At 42.6% G+C, this 26,834-nt stretch overlaps 1 protein-coding gene across 1 annotated transcript in view; it reads right to left on the reverse strand.

The window, feature by feature from the left end:
- The window catches only part of AGPS (alkylglycerone phosphate synthase), a 1,624,661-nt gene that overhangs the window by 239,296 nt on the left and 1,358,531 nt on the right, over positions 1-26,834 (reverse strand). The window lies entirely within an intron of this gene.

Below are 26,834 nucleotides of genomic sequence, written 5' to 3' on the forward strand. Positions count from 1 at the left end.
CTTAGTGTGGACCTCCTGGTGGTGGGAGTGAGTACTGCAAGGGGACACTAAAACAGGTGGGGGGGTCCTCAACTAGGGAAGTCTCAAGACCTTGAAACACAGATTGTCCCTGAGCAAACTGACAACGATCTGAGGCTACAGATGGAGGAAGAGATTATGACATATCCAACCCAACTACAGGGGAAATGGTTTCAAAGTGAGACAGGTTCTGCTCGACAATGTCAAACGTCAACACAGATGGCTTGACCTGGTCCCCTTTGGATTCATGGATCCAAAAGAGAGAAACCAGTGTCCTGTGCTGACCCAATTAGATCCAATGTAGAGACTGGGGCTGAGCTGCCCAAGGCTGAAGCTCCTAATGGAAGGGATAACTCTGAAACCCTGACAGTTGAGCGCAACCCAGGGACTCCAAACCTAGCAAACTTGGCTCCAGGACACGCACATCTCCAACAAGGTTGGAGATGAGATCATCAAGGATGGAATCAGCATTTAATACATCTAAGTAGTCTGCAATGGCACTGGGAAAGGAAGCTGTGGGGTCAGATCAGTGGGCCCAAGCACCGAAGGGTGTGCTGAGGGAGGGATGAGTACAGTTTTGTACATACCATAAATGTAGATGTTCGAGTGTTCACACTGCTGCAGTCATTACACTTGGGTTATCCTGCCATCAGGCAGTCCCGCAGTCAGCCAGAGTTCCAAAGTCTTGGTCCGGCGTCGGCTGCTGTCGCTTCTTCCCTGACATCAGTGCGCCAGGGGTATACAAGTTGCATCTGACGCCATTTTCTTCAGTTTTTCTTGCCCCAGATGTCAGGTGCCCCCAAGTAGGTAGGCAATACATATTGCTAATAAAACATGTATATAAAATAAAAACAATACCTTCAGTTACAAGCAAATACACCACAAAGATTGTATAGGATAGAAAGGTATAGATAAGTCCAGCTAGGACAGAGGGGAGGGAGGGTAACCTGGACTGCAGCAGTGTTAACACTCGAACATCTACATTTATGGTAGGTACAAAACTGTACTATGTTCAAAGTGTTACACTGCTGCAGTCATTACACTTGGGTAGAATCCCAAAGCTAAGGTTGGGTGGTTGGTCTATAAAGAGTTAGGATTGGCTATGAGGCCCTGCAGAACTGAAGTGGCAAATCCTGCTCTGGATTTAGAGTAAAGAGGCAAGTGGTAATGCTTGGTAAAGGTGTGCACTGAACTCCAAGTTGCAGCCTCCAAAATGTCCTTGGTTGGTACTCCTCTGAGAAATGCTGTTGAAGTAGCTGTTGCTCTGGTAGAATGTGGCCTAATGTTATTAGGGACTGATTTTCCATGCTGTGTGTAGCAGTAATGAATACAGTGTCCTATCCATTTGGAGATAGTCTGCTTTGAGACAGCCTGGCCCTGTGATCCTGTAGCATATGCTACAAACAGTTGCTCAGTTTTCCTGAAAGCTTTTGTTTTGTCCAAGTAGAAGCATAGCTGCCTGTGTATGTCCAAAGAGTGCAGAAGTTTCTCCCCTTTATTCTGGGGGTTTGGATAAAAAGTTGGCAAATGGATGGTTTGGTTAAGAGCCACACTAGATACCACCTTTGGCATAAAGGTAGGGTTTGTCCTTAAAGAAACCCTGCCCTGATGAAAAATTATAAAAGGTTCCACTGTCATTAATGCCTGTAGCTCTGAGACTCTTCGTGCTGAAGTGACTGCCAGGAGCAGAGCTGTTTTCCATGATAAAAATTTTAGATCGGCTGTATTGGCTGGCTCAAAAGGTGGCAGGGTCAGTTTTTCCAAAATAAAATTGAGGTCCCAAGTTGGTGTTGGTGCTCTCCGGGGCAGTCTTATGTTTTTAGCCCCTCTGAAGTACTGCTTTAGCAAGGGATGAGAGAATAAAGGAGGATCCGTGTTGTAATGTGCTGAAATGGCAGAGGCGTGGATCTTAATTGATGAGAAGGATAGGCCTTTGTCCAGCATCTCAGTTAAGTATTGTAAAATCTGAGGAACGTTCGGGACAAGAGGGTCAAGGCTTTGAGCCTGGTTCCAGGCACAGAATCTCTTCCATTTTTCTGAGTAAGATTTCCTGGTGCTAGGCCTCCTGGCCTCCAAAATGACACCCATAACAGCTTTAGAGAGAGGTGTTGCATGTTTGACTAATGAATCTGCCATGCAGCCTGGTTTAGGGTTTTGAGCTGACCTTGCAGGATCTGATTGTTTTGTTGAGTCAGAAGGTGTAAAATTTGAGGCAAAATCCATGGTGGGCTTTGAGCTAAGTTCTTTAAGATTGGGTACCAGTGCTGGCGTGGCCAGTCTGGAGCAATCAGGATCATCTGTGTTTTTTCTTGTCTGGCTTTTAGGAGTACCTTTGAAAGGAGAGGCAGTGGTGGGAAGGCATAAACTTTTAGGCTTTTCCAGCTGAACGAAAGAGCATCCACTTTCCATGCTTGTGTGTGGTAAGTCCTTGTGCAGAATTTTTGTAGTTGGCAATTCAGTGGGGAGGCAAAAAGATCTATGTCTGGGCATCCCCATTTTTGCGTTACCATGCTGAAGATTTGTGGATTCAATTTCCATTTGTGAGGGTCCATGATATTTCTGCTTAGATCGTCTGCTAGAGTATTTTTCTTTCCTGGCAGGAATTGTGCTTGCAGATGAACTTGATAAGTTAGAGCTGTGTTCCACAAGGTCATAGCTTGCCTACATAGGGGATAAGAATGAGTGCCCCCTTCCTTGTTTATGTACCACATTACTGTGGTGTTGTCTGTCTTTAATAATAATTGCCCTGGATGCAGGAGGTCCTTGAAAGCTGTTAGGGCATTCTGAACAGCCAACATCTCTTTTTGATTGATGTGAAGATGCATTTGGTCTGTGGTCCACTTGCCCTGAATACATTTTCCTGCCATGTGTGCTCCCCAGGCGTAATCCGAAGCATCTGTTGTTAGAGTCTGCCTGGCTGTGGGTAGAGTGAAAGGCTGAGCCTTGTCGAGGTGACATGCCTGTGCCCACCATCGAAACTCCTGTTGTAGGCAGGTAATTATTGGTATTACTGCTTCTAAACTGTGACAGTGTTGTGTCCACTTTTTAGGTACCATTGTAATTTCCTCATATGCAGTCTGGCATATGGAATTAGTAGTATGCAGGATGCCATGAATCCCAGGGCCTGCATAATTTTTCTTGCAGGGAGATGGGACTTTTTTGCCAGTAACTGAAAATATTAAGTCAGTTGTCCTTGTTTGTCTGGCGTGAGATAAGCCATCTGGGCTGTTGTATTTAAGCTGGCACCCAGGAATATCATCTGTTGTGAGGGCACTATTTTTGACATCTTTTCGTTTACTGTGTACCCTAGAGAAATTAGCAACCTTTTTACAAACGCTAGATGCTTTAGAAGAATGTCCTTTCTCTCTGCTTGAATGAGGCAGTCGTCCAGTTATGGATATATTTGAATTCCTTTTTGTCTGCAAAATGCAATTACTGGTGCCAGGCAAATTGTAAAGACCCTGGGCACAGTAGATAGGCCAAAGGGCAGTGCAGAGAATTGGTAGTGCACTGTACCAGCTTTGAATCGGAGGTATCTTCTGCAATCTTGTCTGATAGGGACATGCAGGTATGCGTCTTTGAGGTCCAAAGTAACAAGCCAAGCCTTCTTGCCCAGCATGGGAAAAAGCTGCTGTAGTGTCAACATTTTGAATTTTGGAACATCCAGGTAAGTATTTAGAGTTGAAAGGTCTAGTATGGGTCTCCAGGATTTGTCCTTTCTGGGGACCAGGATGAGTCTTGAGTAAAATCCTTGTCCTTATTCCTGCTGTGGTACTTTTTGAATAGCTCTCATGCCCATGAGGGCTGAAATTTGTTTTTGAGCCTCTGCCCATTGATTTTGTGGCAGATTTGGCATTCCTTTTAGCCTTGGTAAAGTGTGAAAGTGGAACCTGTAACCTTGAGACACAATATTCAGAACCCATTTGTCTTGGGTGATAGCCAATTTTGAGAGAAAAGTGCTGCCAAAAGGGAAGTGTTTGCCATACGAAGGGGGAAGTCATTGGGACTGTTTCCTGTAAGGTTGAGACTTGTCCTCACCTCCTTTTGGGGTTGAGGTACCCCACTGTCGTTGTCTGTTAGAGCCTTGGGGTTGAGATCTGCCTCTTGGGTATCTGTATCTGCCTCTCTCTGGCTTGTCTGACATTGGTAAGGACCAATTCTTTGCAGGCCAATTTCTGCTAAATTGAGGTGGCTGTACCTGTAAGAAATCTTTGACTGTTTGTGTAGATTTAGCTTTATCCTCCATTTTCTTTAACACCTCTTCTGCCTTAACACCAAACAAGGTATCATGCTGTAAAGGAGCATCCAATAATTTTGCCTTAACATGATCAGGTAAACTCTGTTCTTTTAACCAAGCATGTCTTCGAATCACAGAACCTGTAACTGCGGCTCTACAAGAGGCCTCTAAAGAATCAAAACCACATTGCAAAGTAAGTTTTCCCACCTGTTCAACTGCATGCAATAAATCCTGCATTTCTTTATAGCCAGGAGCTTCTGAGCTTGCAAGCATTTTCTGTTTTAACTGAGCCACTAAATATTGTTGGTACTTAAGCATGTGAAACTGGCAATTTAAAGCCCTTACTGCTAAAGTTGCAGAAATGTAAACTTTCTTCCCCCATCTATCCAGTGCTCTAAAATCTCTGTCAGAGGGGACTGGATTTTTTGCAATGGAAGCCTTAACCCCTGTGCGACCCTGGGAAATGTTTTTTGGGTCAGCAGAAGGGTTTTTATAAAGAAACTTGTGAGAGTCCGGGACTCTATAATACCTATCTGGCATGGCTGGTGCAGGGGGCAAAGAATCAGGAGATAAGCTGGATTCAGAGAACACATCATCCACAATATCTAACACAGGCAGAATAGCCAGGGGCCTGTGTTGAGGCAATAAAAGGAAGTCCCTGAGCCTTTTCTTGGATTCTGAATAATCCTGACTTTCCCAATGGAAATGCTCCCTCATGGTATGTAAAGTTTCCCCAAAAGAGTAATCCTCAGGAGGAGAGGCTGAAGGGATAGATTCTTCAGCATCAGAGTCCTCATAGGGGGTAGACAGTATCCCTGGTCTGAAGAGGAATCAGAGGAAATGGAAACCTGATCAGAGGAATCATAGTCTGTATCCTGCCTAGGCCTTTTCTCAGGAGGGGAATGGGAACCCCTGATTAGAGTAATGCCATTTTAAGCATCTGTTTCTTAGGCATGGAGGACTGTCCAGGAGAATGCTGTACTTGCTTCTTTGTCTTTAATGGTGCTTTTGTCTTGGCTGTTGCTTTAATGGTAAGTTGTGAAGGTCTGAAAACACCCTCAGAAGCTGATGCCTGCTCAGCGGCTCCAGACCCATCTGAGGGATAAGTTTCCGTAGGTCCAATACCTTGAGTTTCCAGAGGCCTAGTTGTCTCCACGTGGGAGTCGGAGGCGGCCTGTGGCTCTGAGGTAGCAGGTGTCAGGGGCTGCGAAAGTGCCTCACTGAGAACCGGCGACTGGCCTAGAAGAGGCTTCGTCGTCGGTTTTGGACCTCGGATGTCTGTCTTTATCCTTGTCTTTGCATTTTTTTAAGAACTGCGGTCATCGGTTGTTCCAACGGCATAGTATAATTGTACCTTCGGCCAAAGTAGTGCAAAGCAAAATCAAAACGTCGTTTTATAGTGTGTTTGTTAAATCTAGCACAAAACCAACAACTAGTGACGTCGTGATCAGGGCCTAGGCATGGAATACAGTAAAAGTGGAAGTCCTTATGAGGTATTTGCTTCCCACAAGAAATACAATTATTAACTTTTTCTGACATCGGTCTGAGGCAAGAAAAATTTCCCCAATGGGGTACTTAGCTTTATTGAAGATTTCGTATCCGAAAATCTCAGGAGTTGGCCGACTGGCACTTGTGAACTGCTTTTGCTTCGGGCACCGCGCGGCAAGGAAGACTGAAGAAAATGGCGTCGGATGCAACTTATATACCCCTGGCGCACTGACGTCAGGGAAGAAGCGACAGCAACCGACGCTGGACCAAAACTTTGGAACTCTGGCCGACTGCGGGACTGCCTGACAGCAGGATAACCCAAGTGTAATGACTGCAGCAGTGTAACATGATGAACATCCAATGGACGGGGCTGAATACACCATTGGAATGGGTGGCGGACTATAGATGGAGGGAAGGATCCCCATGTCCATCTGTGCTTGAAGAAAGGACTGCATCAGCTTCAATAACTCAGATCTTTTTAGACTACCAACTGACCTATCAGATCTGGATAAGGCCATAGAAGGTGACTGATGCATTCCTAGATGGTGAAATTAAGTCTCAGACTCAAAGGGAGACGTATGGATTTGGGAAGGAGATGGTTCTACAAAGAAGTCAGTTGGGGAATTGGGGAGGAATGGAGACTGAAGCCTGGCCGACACAGGAGAAACTGCCAAGAAGAAGGGACTATGGATGCTAGGGATCGGGGAAACTGATGACTCGGAGTTCAGATGAGTGAACTGCAGTGATCAGTGAAGATATGGTACCAAAGACATGGGTTTAGTTGGAGCTGGAGGAGAAGCCAAAGTTCAGTGGACCTTTGGAACTGGCTGATCATCTGAAGATGATCAGGGTCATTTACAATCAGCCTTCTCTCTGATTTTAGAACTCTCCTTACTGTACATACCTTTTGTCTTTATCATCCCATTTCTCTGACTTTTTGCCTTTCTTACAGGAGGGAGAAGTAGAAGATGATGATTATGGCAGATGTTTCACCTGCCTGCCAGGGCTCTGGCACCAATGGCAGCACAGGCCTGGCATTCCACATCAAACTGTGTAGCACTCGGACAACAGATGCACCTGTCATGGAAGCCTTGTGGAGACTCTATGCATTTCTTGAACCTCACAGCAGGGGATTGTTTATGCATCATTATAGGAGAAAACATAATACAACACCAAGACAAAACAAACACTCTAACCACAGGAAACATTCTTAACAGAAAAATATCCAACTATAGCCAAAGAAATTTTTTTATTTTTTTGAAATAATAAAGCGGAAAAACAGTAAAGATGGTGAGTGGGCTACAAGATAGTATAAACTAACCACACCACACTACCTATAAACCCAAACCAATTGACTAAACACCTAACAGCTAAAACACAGATGATTACCAATAAAGACAGGCAGACAAGGCAAGAAAGAAGACTGAAATAATAGAAAATAATGCACTTATCTATGGAGCTTGCAAGGACCACAGCTGACAGTGAAGGCAGCAAATGAGATCTGAGGCGATATGGCAGGGCAGGATATTGTGAGTAGATGAGGTGGAGCTCTAAAGCTAAAGAATCTGATGGTGCTGACTTCAGATCCCAGGTTTATCCCTCTATGCCTCCAGTGGCTTACTCTAGAAACTTTCCTAAACCAAGCAACAGAATTAGTCCCAACCCTAAAGAAGTGTTCTTGAATGCAGAATCTTCCAATGGTAGTAAGCAACCTGGCTGCAAAACTAAATGCAATTCACAATCCACCTAGGCAGGGTGTGCTCAGCAACAAGTCCTTTCCTAAGTGGTGCAAAGATAATAAATGCCTGATATATTGACTTGAATTTATGCACATTCATGAGGTGAATCCTCAACCAGAAATGTAATGCAAAAGGTATGAAAGGCTTTTCTCCATTCTTTTTCCTCAGAAAAGAAAACAGGGAGACGGAAGGAATATCTGAGCTATGATAAGATGAATATCTGATCTCAGAGTTCTTGTCAAGCCCCCCAGAAATAAACAAAAAGAAGGTATAAATTCAAGCTACCCACACAGGGAAAAAAGCCCAGGGCATGGAGTAGACTAGGCCTACAAAAGAGAAAGAAAAAGGAAGAGATAAAATGGAAAAGCAAATCTGAATGATTATGAGAATGCTAAAAGCATTAGCAGGCATCAACTCAAAGGAATCACAGAAAGACAGTAAATATAGGTGGATGCTGAAATGACACATGGAAGGTAGCAGATGTAGAGTACCAATTAATCAGATGTTCCAGGATGAGTAGAATCATGAAATACAACCCTGGGTGGTTAGAACTAAAGCTAGACCCTCCTAAAAAGAGGTCAGGAAGAGGGGAACCTGTGAATCTTAGGCATATCAACAAGAATTATATATGGATAGCTGAAACATTACACTAAAAATTCAACTACTGCAACTAACACATACGATTCTACATAATGAAGAGAACAGCAGTGGCTGCAGGATCTCTGTGATATATTCCAGGTTGCTTACATGCCTATCTAAATATTGAAGCATTTAGCTACCAGAAGAAGAGGAACAATAATGATGGAAGACAAAACCACAAAACAGCTCCCAAGTTACTCACTGGAATTATACACAAGGAGGACATACATTGGCATTCAGAGATGAATTTAGAAGCTTGGAAGTAATTATAAGTGTATCATTAGTAAACACCTCCTGACCTTTTACGGAAAGGGAAGGAAGGCAATATTAACAAGTCCAGAAAACACCCGGGAGTTTACCAAATGAAAAACCGTCAGAAGAAATGTTGGAAGTGGCTACAACTGTAGATTAGCAGTTAGGAACAGATTAAGAATGACGTACAATGAATGAGACCAGTCAGCCATGACACTATGTCCATGAACTTGCCAGTAAGTAACAGAGAGAGAAAGACAGAGAGAGAGAGAGAGAGAAAAGGAACAGGCAAAAAATGACTGAAAAGAGGATGTAGAATCAGATGGAATGACTGAAAAAGCATATGTGACCAAAGATATAAAACAAGAGGAGGGAAACAAACAAGGAATACACACCATGAGGCACAGACATGGAAGAAATGAGATGGCAGAAGAGATATACAAAAGAGCAAAGGATGCAAAAGGCAGCCACCAGTGTAGTAGAATCAGGCAGACAATAAGCCACAGAACAGAAAAACACAGCATGATGAGATCTGCAGAGCAGGACAAACCAAGACTGCATGGAAATGTTCACAAAGTTTGTTCCAGCTTGGAGACCAATCAAAAAAGACTTTATGGTGTTGATGTGTCTGATTTCTTATGGCTCCTAGGTCTATCAGGCATCTCCCATCTAGGGACTCAGGGGGCTGTTATATAGCTACAAGTTAGCTGTGGAGAAAGTCTAGCTGCTTAACCATAGGGTGGAAGTTGCTAAATATGTAGAAGCAATGCCTAAGGTGGCTGCCGCAGGTACATCTCTTATAGGTCCATCTTCAGTCACCTAAGTGGAAGATGGGCATAAGCTGAACCTTTTATTAGTCAAGGAGGAAATGTCAACATTCACTGACCACAATACCATCTCAGGGATGGGCATGCCTCTATGAGGATAAGAGTAATGTCCTTTCTTCAAATTTTCTGCAATCTCTCACTCCTCAAGAAATAGCTTAAGATGGTGTGAAGGACATTCCTAACACTATACAAGCAGAATATTTTAGTGGCGGCCACCTTGTGAGGCATCAGGTGGGCCTTTAAGTTTTCTTGGCTGCAATTTTGCTTGGCTGAATTAAAATACTGGCCCTTAAAGTAATGCTTGATGTTATGCTTTTCTCCAAGAAAAACAGACAATGCCAAAGCAGGTCCATGATCAAGTAGCCACATGAACATTCTGATTTTCCAGTCATCAAAAAAAGTAACTTTTTCAAGAACATCACCAGGATCGAAATTCAAACTGTGCAATTAACAGAAAACAAGACTGAGGTCAACTTGAGAGCTGCAGGAGCTTGGCACCTGATGCTGTGGCATGTGCTGGCAAAAAATCATGTATACTATTTCAGCATGGCAATAAAATGAGAGTAGGTAGCTGGGCTGGAGACTGCAAAGAAGAAATTCCACGTAGTCAACAGACACCTGATCTGAGGAAGATGCACATGTAACAGGGGGATCATGTCCAACTTGTCGAAGGTAGTTTCAGTGATGGTAAAAAGTTTGAAAAGTTTTTGCCAAAACTAGTTTCAACGACCATGAGACTTTTTTTGTGGGGGAGGGAAATCCCCAATACCTCCAAATCTTACATACATGAACTCCTAGGTTGCACAACAGGGGAAAAAAAAGCAAATTTCACTGTCAGTGAAGTTAGTTTTAATAAACAGCTCTCAAACATTTTACCTTCACCGAAACTATCAAAGATTTCCTACAGAAGGCCATTTTCAGCTCCTACAGGATACACACTATAGATGAAAGTAGATTTTTTCCTAGAGGAGGACATCTTCACCTCCTACAGGATATACACTATGGATGAAAGCAACTAACAACCAACTAATGGCGAGGGGAAGCAATAACCTGCAGTGAAAGTACAATGAAAATTAAATTCAAGTTGTGATATGGAGTGTATCTAATACCAGATGTAGAACCTGTGATAAATGCTTATAATCCAGCTAAAAGAAGGTGAATGTCACGTGCTGCACCTGAATATATGCATCATGGATGCAAGAAGCCTATCCACAGTGTCTGTGTTACTTATTAAACTTACCACAAGCACCCATATGCCACATGAAGTGAAGAAATTCTCGCAAAACTGAAGAAATACATGTTTAATAGTGAAGAAATGCATCTGTATGCAATAATTTGTGTTTGGAAATACAGAAGTAAAATTATAATGGAAATATGATCCAAATGCAGCTACCAAGAACTCTCTTATGGCACAGCAATGTGTTTGAAAACTGGAAGCTTTGTTGCCATTAATTTGATTTGCTCATTACTGTGGGATGAACAGTTGAGAAGCCTGAAAAGGTACAATGTTACAGGGAAACAGGTCGAAAAAGCATTTAATTATTTTAATTTTTGCAATGATGAGAAGGAAGCAATAGCAGTAATTAGACAGAAGTTCAGGAATTACTGTGAGCCTACAAAAAAATCTGACATTTACTCTCCATTGATTCTACAAAAGGGCACAAGGTGATACACAGACTTTAGATATGTACTTTACTAAACAAAACAGCTAGCTCAAAGAATGTGAATTTTGTCAGCTGGAAGACAACAGACACAACACTCTGTGGCTTAAGAAATGCTCAAAAAGGGGCAGGCTATTAACAGAAGTGGACCTTATCTCATCAAAAGGACAAAATGCACTAGAACAAATAAAATAACCAAATAAAGAAATATGTATGTGTGTAATATAAAATAAGACAGACCCCCAAAAAATGGTAAATATAGTGTGTGACGGTGCTGAAAAGTACAGTTGTGTACACCTACCATAAATGTAGATGTTCGAGTGTCTTCACTGTTGCAGTCATGACTGTAGGGTTCTCCCCTGCTGGCAAGCAGTCCTCGGTCAGCCAGAATCCCAAAGTCTGGGTCCGGCGTCGGCTGTTCAACCATGCTCCCTGACGTCAGAGCGCCAGGAGTACAAAGCTGACAGCCGACGCCATGTTCTCCAGTTTTTCTTGCCCCAGATGTCAGGAGTCCCAAAATGAGAAAGATCTCATATCCTTTGCAAATACACCTCAGAAGAATAGTGAAAAAAGGAACCACACAAAAGTAAAAATAAGAGGGGACAGGAGGGAGGGAAACCCAGACTGCAACAGTGAAGACACTCGAACATCTACATTTATGGTAGGTGTACACAACTGTACTATGTTCATTGTGTTTCACTGTTGCAGTCATGACTGTAGGGTAGAATCCCAAAGCAGAAAGAAAGGGAGGTGGTCATAAAGTAGAAGGGGCGGCTAAAAGACCCTGAAAGACTGCAGAAGCAAAGCCTGCCCTAGACTTAGAGTAGAGAGGTAGATTGTAGTGCTTTGAAAAAGTATGCACTGAACTCCAAGTTGCAGCTTCCAAAATGTCTTTGGTAGGAACTCCCCTGAGGAAGGCAGCAGAAGTGGCAGCAGCTCTGGTGGAATGAGTCCGTATACTCCCTGGGATTTGCTTTCCATGGTGTGAATAACAAAATATGATTCCATGAGCAATCCATTTAGAAATGGTCTGTTTTGAAATGGCTTTACCTTGGGAACTTGAAGCATAAGAAACAAACAATTGCTCTGATTTTCTGATGTCCTTGGTTCTGTCCAGGTAAAAACGTAGTTGTCTGTGTACATCCAAGGAATGTAAGATCCTTTCCCCTTTATTTTGAGGAGTGGGGAAAAAAGTTGGAAAGTGGATAGTTTGATTTAAAGCCACTTTAGAAACCACCTTAGCCATGAATGTAGGATTAGTCCTCAAAGACACCCTGTCTTGATGAAAAATAATATAAGGTTCCACAGCCATAAGAGCCTGCAACTCTGAAACTCTCCTAGCAGAGGTCAGGGCTAACAGGATGGCTGTTTTCCAAGATAAAAACTTGATGTCAGAAGAGGCAGCAGGCTCAAAAGGAGGTAAGGTGAGCTTTTCCAAAACATAGTTGAGATCCCAAGCAGGAATGGGAGGAGATCTAGGAGGTCTTAAGTTCTTAGCTCCTCTGAGAAACTGTCTCATGAGCTGGTGGGAAAAGATTGGAGGGTCTCTATTATAATGAGCGGAAATAGCAGAGGCATGTATCTTAATGGAAGAGAAAGAGAGACCCTGATGTAAGAGATCTGTCAGGTAAAGTAAAATCAAAGGAATGCTCGGAAGAAGAGGATCAGATCCCTGAGCCTGCATCCAGGAACAAAATCTTTTCCATTTTCCTGCATAAGATTTTCTAGTGCTAGGACGTCTGGCTTCTAAAATGACATCCACAACCTGCTTGGGTAGGAAAGAAGAAATCAAAGGCCCTGGATTAACCAGGCTGAGAGTGCTGACATGGGAATGTAGAACCTGACCCTGATGTTGGGACAGAAGGTTCGGAGTCTGTGGTAAGACCCAAGGGGGCTCCAGACATAGGTTTTTCAGAGTGGGGTACCAAAACTGTCGAGGCCAATTTGGGGCCAACAAGATTATCATCTTGGGCTTGTCCTGTTTGATCTTTAATAATACCCGTGGAAGAAGAGGAAGAGGTGGAAAGGCATATCCCGAGAGGTTTCTCCAACTGAATGATAGTGCATCCACTTTCCAAGCTTGTTCGTGGAAAGTCCTGGTGCAAAAATTCTGTAGTTGATGATTGAGATGGGAAGCAAAGAGGTCTATGTGAAGACATCCCCAGACTGCTGTTATCATCCTGAATATTTCGGTGTCCAGCATCCATTCGTGTGGATCTGAAAGGTTTCTGCTCAGACTGTCTGCCAGGAAGTTTTGCTTCCCTGGTAGAAACTGAGCTTGAAGGTCCAGATTGCAAGCTAGAGCTGTGTTCCATAGATCCATGGCTAGTCTGCAAAGGGGGTAGGAATGAGATCCCCCTTGCTTGTTTATGTACCACATAACTGTGTTGCTGTCTGTCCGTATCAGTAGTTGTCCTGGTTGTAGAAGATTCCTGAAGGCCATTAGAGCTTTCTGAATGGCTAACATTTCCTTTAAATTGATATGCAAGTGCTTCTGATCCTTCGTCCAAAGGCCCTGCAGACAGTTGCCCTGAAAATGGGCTCCCCAGGCATAATCAGAGGCGTCCGTGGTTAGAATCTGAATGGCAGGAAGCAGACAGAAGGGTTTCCCTTTGTTTAGAGTACATGCCTTGGACCACCAAAGGAATTCCTTTTGAAGATAAGGCAGGACAGAGATCAGTATGTCTAAACTGTGGCAATGCTGAGACCATACACTTTTTAGATACCACTGTATTTTCCTCGTGTGTAGTCTTGCATATGGTACGAGAAGGATGCAAGAGGCCATGTAACCCAAAGCCTGCAGGAATCTCCTTGCAGATAGCTGAGTTAAAGTTGCCAAGGTTTTGAAAGTTGAAGCCAGCAGAAACTGTTTTTCGTATGTCAGAAATGCCATCTGGGTTGTTGTGTTTAAAGAAGCGCCCAGAAAAATTATCTGTTGTGAGGGTGTCAAATTTGACTTTTTTATGTTTACAGTGAATCCCAGGAACTTGAGGAGATCCTGAACAAACCGTAGATGCTGGAGTAAGACCTCCTTGCTGTCTGCCTGAATAAGACAGTTGTCCAGATAAGGGCAAATTTGAATTCCCTTGAGTCTGCAGTAAGCTACTACTGGAGCCAGGCATTTGGTGAAGACCCTGGGCGCAGTAGACAATCCAAAGGGCAGCGCAGGGAATTGAAAGTGCCTCGATCCGGCCTTGAACCTGAGGTATTTTCTGCATTCCTGCCTGATGGGAATGTGTAAATATGCCTCCTTTAAATCCAAAGTTACCATCCACGTATTTTTGGACAGCATTGGAAGTAGCTGCTGTAGAGTAAGCATCTTGAATTTTGGAATCTCTAGAAAGGTGTTCAAGACTGACAGATCCAGAATGGGTCTCCATGAGTTTTGCTTCCTGGGGACTAGAAAAAGCCTTGAGTAAAAACCTTGTCCCATCTCTGAAAGTGGAACTAGTTCTATGGCTTTCATAGCCAAAAGAGCTTCCACCTGATTTAAGGCCTCTGTCCATTGATGTTTTGGAAGGTCTGGCCATCCGCTTGGCCTTGGCAGGGTATGAAAATGGAATTTGTAACCGCTTGAAACCACATCTAGAACCCACTTGTCTTGGGTTATATGAGTCCAATTTCGATAAAAAAGAGAAAGTTTTCCTCCGAGACGGGCTTCCAGGCAAGAAGTTCCTGCAGCCCAACAGAGGGAGTCATTGAGTCTGTTTCCTATGAGTTTGTGACCTGTCCTCTCCTCCCCTAGGGGTGGAAGCAGTCCACTGTCTTGGCCTATAAGAAGCTTGTGTTTGAGGCCTTCCTCGGGAGCGTCTATATCTACCCCTCTGAGGCCTGTCTGAATTGGGAAAGGACCAATTTTTTGTAAGCCGATTCCTGCTAAATCTGGGTGGCTGTACTTGTAAGAAATCTTTAACTGTTTGCATGGATTTCGCATTGTCCTCCATCTTCTTAATCACCTCTTCAGCTTTTGATCCAAACAAAACATTATGCTGAGCAGGAGCATCCAATAATTTAGCTTTTAGTTGTTCTGGCAAATTTTGTTCCTTTAACCATGCATGCCTTCTAATAACTGTGCCAGAGGCAGCAGCCCTACAAGAAGCCTCCGAGGCATCAAATCCACAGTGTAAACCATGCTTCCCAACTTGTTCAGTGGCATGCATTAAGTCATGTAATTCCTTATCATCTGCACAGGCAGAAATGGAAGTAAGCTTTTGTTTTAAAACAGACAAGAGAAATTGCTGGTATTTCAGCATATGAAACTGACAGTTTAAAGCCTCAATAGATAAAGTAGCAGAAGTGTACACTTTTTTGCCCCATCTTTCTAAAAATCTAGAATCCTTCTCAGTGGGAATGGGGTTTTTAGCAGAAGCGGCCTTAACTCCCTTAGGACCCTGAGAAATGGTTTCAGGGTCAGCAGTAGGGTTCTTGTATAAAAACTGGTGGGAATCAGGAACCCTGTAATATCTATCAGGCTTAACAGGAGCAGGAGGAAGAGAGTCAGGGGTTAAGTTAGCCTCCGAAAAAGCATCGTCCACAATATCCAAAACAGGAGGAATAGCCAGGGGTCTATTTTGGGGAAGAAGAAGAAAATCCCTTAGTCTTTTCTTAGATTCCGAATACTCCTGTCCTTCCCAGTGGAAATGTTCCCTCATTTCATGCAAAGTTTCCCCAAAAGAGAAATCCTCAGGGGGAGAAGCTGAAGGAATGGTTTCCTCAGCATCAGAATCCTCATAAGGAGGGAAAGAATATTCGTGGTCAGAAGAAGAAACTGAAGAAACAGAAGCCTGATCAGAGGAATCATAATAAACTTCCTGCCTTGGCCTGTTATCTGGAGGAGGATGTGAACCCTTAATCATAGTAAGTAAATCCTCCGCCATCTTAAGTAACTGTTTCTGTGACTTGGGAGCTGGTTCAGAAGAGGCCTGTGTTGCAGTCTTTGATTTGGAAGGAGTCTTTGCCTTTGTCTTTGGCTTTGCCTTTATTAGAAGCTGAGTAGGCCTGAAAACCCCTTCGAAAGCCGGTACCTGCACAGCGGCTCTGGACCCATCCGAAGGAGCACTGTCCGAAGGTCCTGCAATAGAAATATTCAAAGGCCTAGTTGGCTCCTCGTGGGAGTCCGTTTCGGCCATCGGTTCCGAAATGGCCGACGACAGGGGCTGCAAAAGCGCCTCACTGACGACGGCCGAACCTGAAGCTGGCTCCGCTTGTGCGATATCGTCAGATTTGGACCTCGGAGGCCTGTCTTTGTCCTTGCGTCGTTTGTGAACTCCGGTAGCCAGAACCGTATCCGACATTTTGTAGTTAAAACGCCTACCGAAGTAATGAAATGCAAAATCGTACCTTCGTTTAATTGTACGTTGATTGAATCTAGCACAAAACCGACAACTAGCTACGTCGTGGTCAGGGCCTAAGCAAGGAATACAGTAAGAATGAAAATCCTTATGAGGTATTTGCTTCCCACATGAAATAGAATTATTAACTTTTTCTGACATCAGGCTGGAGCAAGAAAAAGTTTCCCCAATGGGGTACTTAGCTTTGAGTGGAGAAGAAAGTCTTCGGACTGAAGTTTTTCAGAAAAAATAGTCAGGAGTCAGCCGACCGGCACTTGCGAACTGCTATCACCACACGGCAAGAAAGACTGGAGAACATGGCGTCAGCTGTCAGCTTTGTACTCCTGGCGCTTACATCAGGGAGCATGGTTGAACAGCCGATGCTGGACCCAGACTTTGGGATTCTGGCCGACCGAGGACTGCCTGCCGTCAGGGGAGAACCCTACAGTCATGACTGCAACAGTGAAACACGATGAACATCAGTAATGCACATGAAAAAGAGAGCCAAGTGAAAATGTACTGCAACAGTAATAAGACTAACATAGCAATAAGGTGCAGAGTAAGTACAATGCAAATAAAATTCACGTCCACTGTAGTTGGCATGCCTATAAACATGACAGGAAGCTCCTAATCCTTGCATTTAATGAATTTTGTAGCACCTGTCCAAGTGAAGGGCATTTTTCAAAGTTGTGTAAAAGTAAAGAAATACGTGAAACTGAACTATTTCATGGTGCTGCTGCAGTAAAAATACCTGACACAGTGACGTCTGAAAATTACAGTGTGTACAGTGTGTAATATTTTCTCTGAAGATAGATTTGAAGCACTGAGGTTCAAAGGGAAAGCAAAAAAGCATTGCATAAATTAATATATTCCAAAATCACATGGAGTCACTGTATCAAAAGTTACTGACATGAATGTATCTACAAGATGTACAAGATGTTTTTCTGAAGAACACATTTAACAGAAGCAAATTCGCTTGATACTATGAGCTGTCTGGCTTGCAAGCAACTAGGAAATGTAAAATGAAGCCCAGTGGAAAAAACAGTATATGTGTATAGCAACAGTCACACAGCTGCTAACACATCTTGAATGCTACAACACTGTACACAGTCACAACTATATAATTTATGGCTATGCTGGGTTATTTACAAGTTTAGGAAATTTGCCAACAGAATATAACATACAAATACATTTTAATGTTATGCAAGTGATGCACTGTACTAGAAAAGGTCTGGTTGCTTTTAGTAGCAGGAACTGAAGTAATCTGTTTTATTGGGATGTAATCAAAGTCAACAAAATTGATGAAAATATGGTTACCATTGTGACGTAAGACCAGATTTTTATTTGTATTGATCCACAAGACATGAAGAAAATGACAATATCAACCACTGTTTAGACTTGAAAAGGTGGTCTCAAGCTTGCCAGACACACCATTTTTTTATTTTGTTTTGATTGCTAGACCTAAACCTACAGAATACTAATTAAAGTATGACAAGTGGAATTGCATGCGTCATATTTTAAATTTACCTGATGAACAAAAATCAACGCAATTGTACAAACCAAAGAGAGAAGACAAACAGGCATTACACGTGTTTCTAACAAAGATACAAAGTTTATGCCAAGTAAGTCTAAGAAAAGTACAGTTGTGTACACTTACCATAAATGTAGATGTTCGAGTGTATTCACTGTTGCAGTCCTAACCAATGGGTTATCCAGCTCCCGGTAGCCCTCGATTGGCCAGAATACCAAAGGTAAGTAAAAATGACATTGGCTGTATTCGGCTGTAAAGGACATCAGGGTGTCCGATACAAAAGGAGGCAGCCGTCACTTCCTCAGTCTTTCTTGCCATAACAGTCAGAAGCCCCCAGAAAACAAGGCTTAAACCAAAAGACATTTTGGCAAATACCAAATTTAGCCTGTACCTTAGGTAAAGAGAAAAGGGGGAAGGAGGGAGGGAAACCAGGACTGCAACAGTGAATACACTCGAACATCTACATTTATGGTAAGTGTACACAACTGTACTATGTTCATCGTGTTTCACTGTTGCAGTTCTAACCAATGGGTTGATTACCAAAGTCCAGAGAAAAGGGAGGAGGAACCAACAGAATCAAGGATTGGAGATAATGCCCTGCAGAACAGCAGTGGCAAACCCTGCCCTGGCTCTTGAAAACAAAGGCAAATTTTAATGCTTTGTGAAAGTGTGAACAGAAGACCATGTGGCAGCCTCCATAATGTCTTTCGTAGGGACACCCCTTAAAAAGGCTGCAGAAGTGGATGCTGCTCTAGTTGAGTGGGTCCTAACCCCTTGAGGAGGAACCTTGCCATAAAAGGAATAACAAAAAGTAATACAATGTGCAATCTATTTAGAAATGGTTTGCTTAGAAATAGCCTTGCCCTGGGCTCCAGGGGCAAAACTGACCAATAACTGTGCTGACTTCTTAAGGTCTTTAGTCCTGTCCAGGTAAAACCTGAGCTGTCTATGCACACCAAGAGAATGTAGGAGTCTTCCACCTCTATTCCGAGGATTAGGAAAGAAGGTAGGAAGGTGTATGGACTGATTAAGAGTCAGACTAGAAACCACCTTAGGCATAAAGGAGGGATTAGTTTTCAGAGAGACCCCATCTGCATGGAAATAAGGAAAGGCTCCACAGCCATCAAAGCATGCAGCTCCGAAAACCCTCCTTGCTGAAGTTATAGCCGAGAGGAAGACAGTCATCCACGAGAGTAACTTTAAATCTGAAGTGGCAGCTGGCTCAAAAGGAGGAAGAGTGAGTTTCTCTAGAACAAAATTAAGATCCCAGGCAGGAGTAGGTGCCCTTCTGGGAGGTTTTAAATTGCAAGCACCTCTGAGAAACATTTTCATCAGGGGATGAGAGAAAATGGGTTGTTCAAAAGAACAATGAGCAGAAATGGCTGAAGCATGGATCTTGATAGAGGAAAAAGAAAGACCACCCTGAAGCAAATCAGCCAGGTATTCCAGGATCAGAGAAAGGGTAGGCTGAAAAGAAGATTCCCCTCTAGCCTGCATCCAATGAGAGAATCTTTCCCATTTTCCAGCATAAGACTTCCTGGTCCTAGGCCTCCTGGCCTCCCTCAGCACGTCAACCACCTGCTGGGAAAGGGAAGAAGAAAAGGATGGAGTCATATAATGAGCCATGCTGCCAAATGGAGAGACTGAAGATGAGGATGTAGAATGTTTCCCCTTTCCTGAACCAAAAGATCTGGTTTAGAGGAAGATGCCAAGGAGGAAATTGGGAGAGACTGCGAAGCAGTGGATACCAATGCTGCCTAGGCCAGTCCGGGGCTATGAGAATAGTCTATGGTCGTTCATCCCTGATCTTCAAATAATACTCTGGGAAGAAGAGGAAGAGGAGGGAAGGCATAAACTGATAGCAGCGTCCAAGAGAAGGACAGAGAATCCACTTTTCAAGCTCTGCTGTGATGCTGTCTGGTGCAAAAAAAGAGGTAGATGATGGTTGTCTGGAGAGGAGAAAAGATCCACTTGAGGAGTGCCCCAACTTTGAATGATGTTGTAAAAAACTGCTCTGTTCAGCTGCCACTCGTGAGGATCCAGGGTCTGTCTGCTCAACTGGTCTGCCAAAACACTGAGCCTTCCTGGAAGAAACTTGAGCTAGGAGATGCAGGCCCAGGGATGCTGCTATGGACCAAAGACTCATGCTCTGTCTGCACAGAAGGTAAGAACGAGTCCCTCCCTGCTTGTTGATGTACCACATGACTGTGGTGTTGCCCATCCTGACAAGCAAGGTCCCTAGAGAAAGAAGATGCTTGAAAGCTAATAAGGCCTGCTGGACTGCCATCAACTCCTTTAAATTTATGTGCAGGTGCATCTGCTGGGCATTCCAACTTCCCTGTATGCATCTGCCATCCAGGTGAGCTCCCCAGGTGTAGTCCGATGCGTCTGTGGTAAGAACTTGAGTGGCAAAGGGTGGGCGAAAAGGCATGCCTTTGTTCTGTAGACGGGCTGTTGCCCACCATAGAAACTCTGTCTGCAGACATGGAAGCAGAGGAATTATCACACCCATGTCCTGTGTGTGTTGACACCAACTGTTCTTAAGGTACCAAAACAATTTCCTCATATGCAGTCTTGCATATGGAATCATGAGAATGCAAGAGGCCATGAATCCCAGAGCTTGCAGGTATTTCCTTGCAGGGAGCTCAGACAAGTCTGCCAAGTCCTTGAAGTAAACTGAAAGAGTTGTCTGCTTCTCCTGGGTGAGATATATCATCTGGGTGGCTGTGTTCAGACACGCTCCCAGGAATGTTATCTCTTGGATGGCACCATTTTTTTATTTTTCCTTGTTGAGAGTCAGTGGCGGCTGGTGACTTCAAATCAAAGGGGGGCTGTAGGAGACAGCTGAATGGGTGGGGTCAATGAGAAGGGGTGCGGCCAACTAGAAAGGGGAGGAGCTACGCTCAAAACCACAAAAACTAAATATACTGCCCTGGGTGCCAAACCGTCATTATGAGAGCCCAATCAAGACAAAATGAAGTGTAGAAGAATAAAAATATTTCAATGCATTGACTGCATGACAACTTAATATCTAGATGGAAACAAAAAAGGTTGTGAGGCATGAAAAAATAAATTACTTTTTTTTTAAATACACTAATGGAATGCCAGTCAAAATCAAGTAGAAGAAAAATAAGCAGCACTCAACTCAAACCACTTCTTGCACTGCAGTTCTAATTATAATTTATATTCAGCTTTATTAAAGTACCAAGTAACATGCTGAAAGTAGAAATCTCTGATGCCCCCACTTGTAAAAATGTTCCTTATCCAAAAAAAAAGACCTGCTGCCTGACATCTACTTGTTTCATGGGGAAAACATGATCAAAGTAAAAAATGGAAAGCAAACAAGAAATAAGCTCAAGATTCATTGTTTAAAAGGATTACTGTACAGGTTATGGACCACACGATTGGCATTCTGTTTACGGGTAAAGCCTGCAGAGATGACTGGAAGTCTCCAAGTGTAATGAGACTCTTAAAATAATGTAATCCTGTCCTTTATTACAAATACTGGCATATGCATTTCAATACCCAAGGCTTATACATTATCTAGTTAAGTATTCTCTACATGGCAACAGAAAGGCTTTCAATGTTGGCAATTCTTTAACAGTATGCTTATTAAGGCTTACTTGCATCTTGCAATCTCAGCCAAGCTTACCTGATGGTCATTAAAGTATTGCTACTTAAACACACAGCAACAGGCACTTTGAGTAATAAGCATACATCAACAGTACAAAACATATGACAGAAACCAGACCATTCTGTAAAAATCAAGGACATAAGAAAAGCCACTCTAGTACTTGTGTCTACCTTGGATGGGGGGGGATACTCTGCGCATTTACACTGCATAACTACTCCTTGCCTTGCTTCGACACATCCAGAGTCACTACATGGGGGAGTGGGGTGCAAAACGTATGTCACAGTTTGAAATGTCTCTGGCTGACTTGTGATGGCCCTGACACATTTGTCATACCTCTCAACCTCAGAGCAAGAAATCTGGACAATGCCATACAAAGAAATGGGACAAAGGCCCAAAAATAAGGACAATTTTTAAAATATTGCTCTTATAAACTTAGAAAGATAATAGAGGTCTTGCATTAGTATGAATTTTCTGAATGGTATGAAATCTGAAACTCAAATGTCTGTCATTATTTTCTAACTTCAGTCTTTAATGATTTGTCACTAATTTGCCAAAAACACAATTTTATGAAAAATGGACCAAAATGTGATGTAAAAATATAAAATAGCAACACAATACAGCTGGGAACCTGTCAAAGAAGGGACACTTTAATATTAGTACTGCTAACTTGAGCAGCTGACAAAATAAAAGAATCTACATGCATTTCTGAAATAAAAGTAATCTAACTGATTATTACAGTTATTTCCTAATTATAAACCCTCCATGTTTTCTTCCAAAATTGCTATTTTGTGGAGGGATCATTAGGGGAAGAGCAACATTTTGAGCCAAAAATCAGGGACAGTTGAGAGGTTTGGCTATGCCTAATTCTATAAAGCAATTTATTTGCATGTACCTCTCAACCTGTTAATGCAATAAATCTGGACAAGGCCAAATATATTGGGGGATCATATAAACAGTACTAAAAAGTGCTCTTGTATAAACTGAGACAGTTGATAGAACAGGTCTTACTCTAGCATGCATTTTTCTGAAGGTTATGAAGTCTGAAACTCAGTGTGTCATTATTTAGTGACTTAATTCCTAAATGATTTGCCAGAAACCCACAAATTTTATGAGGAACAAACCAAAAATAAGAAGCAAAAAATCTATTCATTCTTTGAAAATCTGGACAGTTGGGAGGTATGGTTCAGCTGGGACTGCCTAAGTTTGCCACCCTTCCCCCTCACAAAACCATGGTCGAATGGAGCCTCCCCCTGCAGCCATTCCAATGATCCCTTACTTGGCTATTTCACTCCATTTACCATAAACACTAATGTGCATAGTGATTTACTTCTATGATGATTTGAACTTCATTTGAAAGTTTTATTTTGCATTTTACAGCACAAACACTAAGACATCTGCAAAACAAACTTGGCATTAAAACTTCTCTGCCATTGAAACTCACATTTATTGAAACAACATTGAAACCCACATTCAAAGAAAATACATTTTACCTGTGGCAGATAAAGATTAATTCTGGGCTGTTTTCAAATCATAGGCCCCTTGCATATGAAACATACATGTGCTCTTCGATACACCTTCCTATTGCTTTGAACATTTTTCCAGTAAACAATGAAACAAAACGCATGCACCAATGACAAAACTGCCCAATTCAGAACATTTCCATCATAAAAGTCTACTCAAACTTCTACAGTTCACTATTATCAGTAAATATGCACAATTCTACAGTCCACCATTATCAGCAAACATGCACAATCTCTGAAGTAGTAAAAAGTCATCTAAATAATTCCACGTTAAATACATCTGTAATGAAGAGGTTGCTACTAGCAATCACCTTTATATTTCATGGTTTCATTGAAAAATAAAGTGTCTGATGTCCTTGAGGAAGAAATTGCCTAAATTACATTAAAAATGAGCTAGTAATATTGCAATAGGAAATGGATGGCAAACTGATAACAGGCTCATAGTTAGTATCTTAACTTTCAGTACGGCAGAATTCACCCCTTATGGGAGTAGAACCAACAACGTTCTGCATCAAAAGCAAGTACACAACCTGTTGTGCTATTAGCAATGTGAGCTGACTTAGCGTAATCAGCACTAAACTTCTCTTCCCCTGCAGCTCTCAGCTCCTTGTAAAATCTACTCAATACTCAACTGCATCTCAGCTTCGCAGCACAAGAAATCTGGAAAAAGCCAAATTTATTGGGGTGGGTCAAAAGGGCAAAAACCAGGGACACATTAAACATTGCTTGTATAATCCTGGAAAGCTGCTAGAATAAAATGCTGTGTTACCACCATACATTTTACTGCCAAGGTCCCTGTGCAAAAGAGTCAGAACAACATACCACTATGCCAAATCACCTGCTTTGTGAAAGAAAAATGCTGTGTTACCACCATACATTTTACTGCCAAGGTCCCTGTGCAAAGCAGTCAGAGCAACATACCACTATGCCAAATCAGCTGCTTTGTGAAAGAGAGGAAGACTGAAACTTAAATGGCTATCATTTAATGAATTCACAAAACACCTGGACAAACCCAGTAATGAGGGAATACAGCCCTCAAACATATTCAGTGAATTCAGTTCTTGCCATAGCTGTCAACCTTAGCACAAAAAACCTGGACAAAGCCAATAACAGGGTAATACAGTCCCAAAAATAAGGACAAATTTTAAACAGTCATCTTATAAACTTAGAAAATTGCTATAATAAAAGGTTGTATTACTATATATTTATTGCTAGAATAAAAAGTTGTTTTACTATGTATTTTCTGAAGAATATGAAGTCTGAAATTCAAACGCTTGTCAATTTTACTTCTGACGGAACAAAAACAATTTTCAGCAGAGGCCCAGGGAGAAATACTGTAGACACATGTCTTTGTAAAATGGTAAGACACCAGAGCAAATCCACACAAACACAGGGATAAGATGGAGACTCCACACACAAGGCACCCCAGCCAAGAATCAAACCAGAAAACCTATAGCTGTGAGGCAACAATACTGCCACTGCACCATCAAATATATAAGGAATTAAACATTCAGAAACCTGAAGTCTGAAATTCAAATGCCTGTCAATTTTATTTAACATTTGTTTATCAGGACAGTCTGACTTGGAACAAAAAAACAATTTTCAGCAGAGGCCCAGGAAGAAATAATGCAGACATATCTTTGTAACATGGGAGGACACACAAGCAAACCCACACAAACTCAGGGAGAAGATACAGACCCCACAAAGAAGGCACCTCAGCCAAGAATCAAATCTGAGAACCTGCAGCTGTGAGGCAACAATGTTACCACTGCACCATCAAATATCACGCATTGTGACATTTACAAACCACAGATATTATAAGGAACACATCAGATCAAATATGAGGCAAAAATCTGCAATTTTTTTTACAAATGGTAGTGGGTAGGGAATTCAGGTCTTTTAACACCTGCATAAAGGGTTCAAGCCTGATGTATTCCCTACCACACTACCATGAGTCTAACCACCAGTATATTGCACCTGGGGCATTTACACACACACACACACACACACACACACATTGAGGGGGCTGCAGTCCAGCAGTACGGGCCGCCCCTGTTGAGAGTGTAACCCAGGGAAGAGAGAAGAGTCTTTACAAATTCTAGATCCTTTAACAGCTGTACCTGAGAATTTGCTTGAATTAGACAGTCGTCCAAGTATGGATAAATATGAATATTCTTCTGCCTGCAAAAAGCAATGACTGGAGCCAGGCACTTTGTGAAAACTCTGGGAGCAGTAGATAAGCCAAAGGGCAGCACAGAGAATGGATAATGTTGCTTGCCCACCCTGAAATGAAGGTATTGCCTGCAACTTTCCCTGATAGGGATGTGCAGATAAGCTTCTTTGAGATCCAACGTTACCAGCTAGGAATCCTTTTCTAACACTGGCAGCAACTGATGCAGAGAGCATTTTGAACTTTGGAATTATCAAGAAAGAGTTCAGGATGGATAAATCTAGGACAGGACGCCAGGTGCGTTCTTTTTTTGGAACTAGGAAAAGTCTGGAATAGAAGCCCAGGCCTACCTGCTGAGTAGGAACTGATTCTATTGCTCCTAGATGTAACAGAGACAAAATTTGCATTTCTACTTCTGCCCTTTGGTTTGGAGGAGCGTCCGGGAATCCTTTGGGTACTGGACAGAAAAAAAACTTGTGACCTAGGGATACAGTTTTGAGTACCCATTTGTCGTCCGTGACGGTGGCCCAGACATTTGCAAAAAGGGCCAACCTTACCCCTAAAGGACTCTCTGGGCAGACAAGAACAGGCAGAAGTTGGACAGAGTCATTGAGAATGTTTAGATTGAGATGCAGGCTTAGAAATTCTTGGAAGAGGAAGCCTGCCAATGCTTAGACCTTAGAGGGGTAGTCACCTGTCCCCTAGAAGATTTGTAACCTCTAGTCCTAGAACGGTTCTGTCTGCTGGCATCAGGGAATGTCCAACTCTTAGAAGACTCTTAGAAGGGTAATTTCTGCTAAAGCAAAGAGGCTGAACTTGCAGAAAGTCTTTAACCGTCTGCATAGACTTGGCCTTGTCTTCAATCTTCTTGAGCACTTCCTCTGCTTTACTGCCAAAAAGACTGTCCTTATGCAAAGGTACATCTAAAAGCTTAGCCTGGATAGGCTCTGGTAAGGGCTGCTCCCTGAGCCAAGTGTACCTTCTAATAACAGAGCCAGTAGCTCTAGCCCTACAGAAGGCTTCTAGAATGTCAAAACCACAATGTAATGAATGTTTATTGACAAGACTGGCAGAAATCAGCAAATCCTGCATATCCTAACTCTCCACCAACTGAGGCACACCTGCTATCCTAGACTTAATAGCTTCTAAGGTGTGCTGCTGGTACTTCAGCATATGAAAAAGACAATTAGTAGACCTAACAGCAAGAGTGGCAGAGGTATAAACCTTTTTACCCCTTATCTAGGTTCCTAGAGTCCCTGTCAGAAGGAACAGGATTTTTAGTAACAGTGGCCTTAACTACTTTACGGCCTTGAGAAATAACCTCTGGATCAGCCAACAAATTCCTGAAAAGAAACAAATGAGAATCAGGGACTCTATAGTACCTGTCAGGTTTCCTGGGAGCAGGAGGAACCGAATTTGGAGTAAAGGAATTTTCCAGAAAAACATCATCAACCACTTCCAACACAGGTGGAATAGCCAAAGGCTTATGCTGAGGCAAATCCAAAAACTCTCTAATCTTTTTCTTAGAAAGGAGGTAATCCTGACTTTCCCATTTAAAATGCTCCCTGAGAGTATTTAAAGTATTACCAAAAGAGAAATTTTCTGGAGGAGAAGCAGAGGGGATGGACTCCTCTGCATCTGAATCCTCAAAAGGAGAGAATGCCTGAGAAACTTCCTCTTCATCAACAGAAATGCTAGAAGTATCAGAACCTGAATAAGACAAAGCCGCAGGAGAAACATCCCTACCTCTTTTTGAAGGAGGAGGCTGTGAACCCCTAATAAGAGTCA

The sequence above is a fragment of the Protopterus annectens genome, chromosome 6.part0, assembly GCF_019279795.1.
Source record: "Protopterus annectens isolate FY-2018-M chromosome 6.part0, PAN1.0, whole genome shotgun sequence".
NCBI classification, from domain to species: domain Eukaryota; kingdom Metazoa; phylum Chordata; order Ceratodontiformes; family Protopteridae; genus Protopterus; species Protopterus annectens.